We start from the raw sequence: 6,224 nt of genomic DNA, 5'->3' as shown, positions 1-6,224 counted from the left end.
CAAACAAACAAGTAGTATCAATACCCTTATATCTTAGACATCTAGTCTATAATCAGCCCTGGATAAATTTTTGGACAGTCAGCTTGAAAATGGCTTAGCCTACTTGTGCACTGTGCACATTAAATTGAAATAGTAGTATTTTAACATTAAAGCTTCTTGTCTCTATATCACCACCTCCGTTTAAAACATAAAATTGCTGATTACTTTACGTATTTATCTTTGCATGAGTCAAAGTCAAATTACGTCAAACTTTCCCAACAAAATCCTACCGACCACTTTACTAATTTATATAACATTACCACATATTGTTTTTGTGTTTCTCAGTATATGTTTTGACTGTCCTCAAAAGAAATGTTTGTAGAACTACCTTGTTACAAACAACAGGTAAGCGCCATCTATTGCCAGAAGATTATTACGACCTACATTTATGAGTATTGATGTGCAGGACCACTGCTTTGGGTTGTTCGCTTTTGTCATGATTCATGAATCATGGCAGGATCCTTTGTTTTATGTGGAGAGAGGCATTTTGGCCCATTTGGCTTTCCATATGCTCTCTCTCCAGTCTCCTCTCTGTTCCTGCCCATTTGTCTCTTCATTATTGTTTGTTAATTAGTTCATGCCCTGCACCTGTTCCCTCTTGATTTGGATCCCTATATTCCCTTGTGTGTTCTATCCTGTGCGGATTTGTTTTGTATCGCTTGGATTCAAGCGTGTGTCCCTGTACCTTGCATTGTTGGATTATCTTCTCTCATTGGATTCCTTGCCGTGTCTTGGACTGTGAACCATTATTTGGTCATGTCGTATCGTATTATTAGTTAGTCTTGTTATCCTGTGTTCTCGTTTTTTGCCCCATTGCGGGAAGTCTTGTTTTATTGTTTGTATTCCGTTACATTCCTGTTTACACCTCGTCGTGGATTTTATTTTCGCAGTCTTTAAAGATATTTGTTGTGTGCACTGCTGCCTGTGCTTGGTTCTAACTCAAAATCCTTGACGGCTTTGTGCATTTAATTCTTCGCATTTGTTATAGTATCAATAATTTCATAAAATGTTACGCTTTTTGGAGCACCTAACCCCACCCCCACTCTAAACCTAACCACTTCTTAACCATGCAAAATGCAACACAAGTTTTTACTCACAACACAATGTATTTATTGCATACATTGATAAAAAACTGTATATTACAAAACAGCTCGCGTTGCAAACCTTTCCGATTGAAACCATATAACGTTATACGAAGATATCCGTGAATGAAATGCATTGATGTTATGACACAGTCAGTCACGAGAGCCAATGACACTTCACGTATAGAGCTGACGTAATTACACAATTGGTCACGAGATATACAAGAGCCAATGCTATTTCACAGTCAAGAATGATGTATCACTTTGTCTGTGGGTAATTTTAAATTTGTGTTTCACCCAGGAGTTCACCAGATCTGAAGATTTACTTTTGATGGTGCTAACTTAAGCATCTTTTCCTGGTAGTTTGACCTCAGTTATATAATATATAAATGGGCTACGTTGCTTGCTCAAAATGCGTAAATGTTGTAATGTAAATACAGTTAATCCTGAAGGTTTTAATTGATAATCACTATCCAATCATTTTTTATATATGTAAATTTTTTGCGCAATATATAATTTTAGAATGATATTAGACAAAAGCTCTTTTTTAATACAAAGGATAAGGATATTCTACTCTTTTTGTATGCAAATTTTAGGGTAAATATTGAACGCAGAGCATATCTGTCACAATTTAGGACCAGAAGGGACGATGTACACACTCGACTCACAGTTCGACAGGTTTTAAAGGTGTTCACGGGGTAAAAGACAGGCAGGTTAACATCCACAGGTAAATAAACATCCACAAGTAAATCCACAGATCAGAATAGAATACACAGGCAGGTACAAACAATACATCCACGGGTTATCCACAAAAGGGTCTGAGCTAGTGACACAAAAAGACAACTAGACCTGACAATGAACGCCTGCAGGGGGCAGTGCATGATGGGGAATGCAGTCCACAGGGTATTAAAGGTCCGGTGAGGGTGCGCGTGAAACTTTGAGAGAGTGCTGTAGCAGTGGAGGGGGTGTGGCTGGCTCATGAGAGGGAAAAATATGTGGAAACTGGAAGGGGAACAGAAGGGTGCAGACAGGACAGTGACAATATCAAACTTTCTTGTAAACTGACACACCCAGTTTACATGATAGACTCTACTAACAGGCTGGTAAATTAAATTAGTTGTGTTAGATTAGAAAGATATCAAAAAAGTATTGTGCTGGGGTATTCCAGGACCAGAATTGGAAAGTCCAGAGCTAGACAAAACATTTGTTAAAAACATACTTTTGTAAAGGAGAGGACTGGTAATGTCGTGATTCTGTTCATAATGTATAATGTCTTTGTAAAAAGAAGGCGGGACGAGAGCCGTGAGGCAACGAGGCGGGGCCGGTGGCGTTAGTGATAGTGGGAATCAGCTGTGCGCACACATATTTCACATATGCATTCGGATATGTTCCTTGTGTATTATATCCCATCTCCTCCTTCGTTCATTGTCTGGTTTTATATTTGTGTAACGTTGCGTGTTTGCTCCTGCCTCTTATGTGGATTCGTTAAATAACTCTATTTAGATTATACCTTCTTAGTCGTGAGATTATTTATGTACACGCAATCAGAAAAGAGAAAATCAGACCATATAAGTAAGTTTATAGTGGCGTTTATTATAATTTTTTACCCGCCTTTTTTCCCTCTTCCTGGATGGCTTCCCCAGCCATCCAGCTGATTTTCAACGCTTTAGTGCAGTGGGTGCTGGAGAGATATGGACTGTTTTGTCAGTCTGCCCCGTTAAGGCCATCTTCAGCCCCACTCCCAACTGCCATCTTGGTGCACAGAACGCTTGTCAGACCCCACCGCAGATGGAGAGCCAAACCAGCAGCGATCTACGAGCCACAATCTGTCACACACGAGCAGCAGAGCAGATCATCGCCCCGGAGTACGATACTCAAGAAGCATCTGACCAGGTGCGTGAGCTGGCAACACCATGAATCACAGTGGGTGTCCTCATGGAGTTTGAAGCCTGAAGGGATGCCCCATCCACAATCCCGCCACAGAGGGGGAACTACTACGGGACTCTGACATTTTAGACTGTGCCATTGATATAGTTAACTGGCTGGTTCCTCATCTCTGCTGGTCCCGCCCAGCTCTTTCAAGTCCCCATTGGTCCTGTCCAGCTCTTCCTAAGTCCCAGCTGATATCGTCTAGCTCTTTAAAATACTCGCAGGTCCCGTCCAGATTTTCATCATCCAGCACCTCCTCTTCAAGCCTCCAAGAAGGTCCTGCCCAGCCTCTCTCTCCTGGCTCCTCTGTTGTCGTCAGCCAGCTCTTCCACCCTGGGTCTGGTGGCATCCACAGAGTTTTGACCCTGGGTCAAATGAGCTTTGGGATCACCCGTTGCCAGCTACCTCGGAATTTGAGTTTCCCATGTTTCCGCCTCCAGCTTCCAAGACTCGGACTCCAACTCAGCCCTCCGACCCAGCGGCTACACCTTGGCTCCTGTCTCCCTCATCTCCACCTTGGCCCGTCATCCCACCAGCTCCACCAGGTTCCCTCATCCCATCATCGACCATTCCCCGCCTTGGGACTCCAATCCTCCGGCTACGCCTTGTCACTCCGCCCTTATGGCTCTTTCAGGCTTCTCCTTCCCTCCGGATAACAACCTTAACACCTGTCGCCTGAGCCGCAGGTTCTGATTTGGCCCTTTCGGATCCTCTGTCTCACCCTAGCTCTCCGTTTGCTCGTCTCCACCCTGGCTTCCTCATCCATCAGCTGCGTCTCATCAGTCGGCCCCCTGGTCTTGACACTACTGCCTCCACCATGGCTCCTCCCTCCGTCAACACCCCCATGCACTCATACTCTTATTCTTTTTTGTTTTTACCCTTCTCCTGCTCCATGTCCCCCTCCCTCCTCAGTTGGACTTTATAGCTAGAGGAGGCACCTCCTGGAAGGGAGAAGAACTGTCACAGTTTAAGTCTGTTTGGATTTGTATTCTGTGTTCCTTTACCTGAGTTCTTTATTAGTTAATTAGTGCAGTACCTGTTTCTGTTCTATTTGATTATATTCATTGTGCATGTCCTCCTTAGTTCATTGTCGAAATTTGCATTGCATGTTTGCTCCTGCCTCTTATGGGGATTCATTATATAACTCTATTTGGATTATACCTTCTTCGTTGTGAGGTTATTTATATAAAGGCAATCATGTGACAGTAGGTTAATACATGTTTACCCTTGAACAGCTGAGGCGCTCTTCTTTAATGTCAGGCAGTGTCCAGAGGACATACTGCCACCTAATGTCCCATGTCTATTTAATGTAGCTTCTTTGTACTTATTTAAGTACATTTGCATTTACATTTATCCTTTATGGCAATCGCTTTTATCAAAAGTGACTTACATTGCATTATACTATACGTTGCATTATATTATTCTATACATTGCATTATACTATATACTAATATATACATTTACTGACAGAAAACCTGTTTACCTTGTTTCAGTATTAAGAGAACAGGTTTGGATTGCAATCTTTTAACCCAATTCAGATTCACAGCAAAATGGCAGCCTCCAAGTGAAAGTACTGATTCAAAGTTTATACAAACTTTGACAGTTGTATTGTATTTAATCCCATTTATAGAAATGCCAGTACTGAATGCCAGTAATGATCCATTAAGCCATACATCTCTTTTTAGAGTAATCTACAAAGCTTTATAACAATCACATTTACTACCTTTACGCAGTTGTCAGTTGTGGTCTAGTGGTAAGAGAGTTCGGCTCGTAATCAGAAGGTCGCTGGTTTAATTCTCAGTGCCACCAGGTAATGACTGAAGTGCCCTTGAGCAAGGCACCTTACCCCTGTTTGCTCTGTAGTGATAGCTGCCCCTACTTGTAAAACCACTGCACCCTACTTGGGATAAAAGCGTCTGCCAAATAAATAATGTAAATGTATATGTAAGCAAATTTTTACTAACGCACCCTTAAAAGAAGTTAAGAATTATGAATATGTGATAGAAAATTTGTCTTAAACTTTACAAACTTGAAAGTTTTTTTTTCAGTCGAACTTAAGTTTTGTTTCATCAAAACACAGTTTGTGATGGTAGATAGAGGAAAAGATAGGAAGGCCCCAGAAGACTGCCGTCACTTAAATCTTATTAGAGCAGATGGTAGAAAAGCCCTCCTCGCATGTCATATCCTCCAGTCATGTATCTTATAAATATTTTCAAGCGTTTATTTTTAATGAAGGAAACGTAGCTCTGTTATGCTTTCTCAGCTCACTGGAGGCAAGATATTGAAATGTAAATATGTTTGTGTCTGCAGCACTGTGCTAGATTTAGGTTTTTTCTTCTAATAAACAAGAGTTTGAGGATAGCTGCTTCAAAACTCACCCGTGAACCACAATACTATCATTTTGCAACAAACTTATCACACAATGATAGTGTTTATCTAACTACACACCCCCATTACCCATTTATTTACATATCAGTTAATTCTGTTTTTCTAATCTGACTTGACAAGCAAGGCTCCATAAATGCTGACTTTTTTTTATGGGCCATTACTTCCATTGCTTTTTTTAAAGATATATTTTGGATGTTTTAAAGAGATGAAGTTGAACATTTTTTTTATTTTATTTTAATGATTCAACTTTATGTAAAAATAATGTATCCTGCATAATCAACTTTAAATATTTTTAAAATTGTAACCGTTACATTATTGATTTACCCATGACCATTTACTTCCTTTACAAGGTAGATTTGTAGGCTGGGCGGGACCGTTGTTCGAGACCGGTGAGTAATTGTTAATAAGCGGCAGTTGTGCGCGCACCGGTCTCGTATCACGTAGGAGATCGGTAGCATAAGAGAACAAGCGACCAGACCGTCGACGAGAGAGGACCGGGCCCGAACATGTTTATGTTTGTATTTATGTTTTATTCGCCGGCCGTCGACCGTTAGGGGCTGCCGGCTTTTTTTTTACTTTTGATTTTATGTAATAAAATGTTTAAATGTTTGCCGGTTCCTGCCTATTTCCTTCCTTTTTAATGAACCTTTCTACAGTCAATGTAATCCTCTTTAATAAATTATATGTTATTAAAAAAACAACTCTTTGTGTGACTTTGACACACGCACACACACATAAAATTGCAATTCTTGACTTTTCTTCTAGAAAGTTTAACCACAAAAAAGC

The sequence above is a fragment of the Triplophysa dalaica genome, chromosome 19 (assembly GCF_015846415.1).
Source record: "Triplophysa dalaica isolate WHDGS20190420 chromosome 19, ASM1584641v1, whole genome shotgun sequence".
Taxonomy (NCBI): domain Eukaryota; kingdom Metazoa; phylum Chordata; class Actinopteri; order Cypriniformes; family Nemacheilidae; genus Triplophysa; species Triplophysa dalaica.
Note: the sequence above shows the minus strand (reverse complement) of the source record.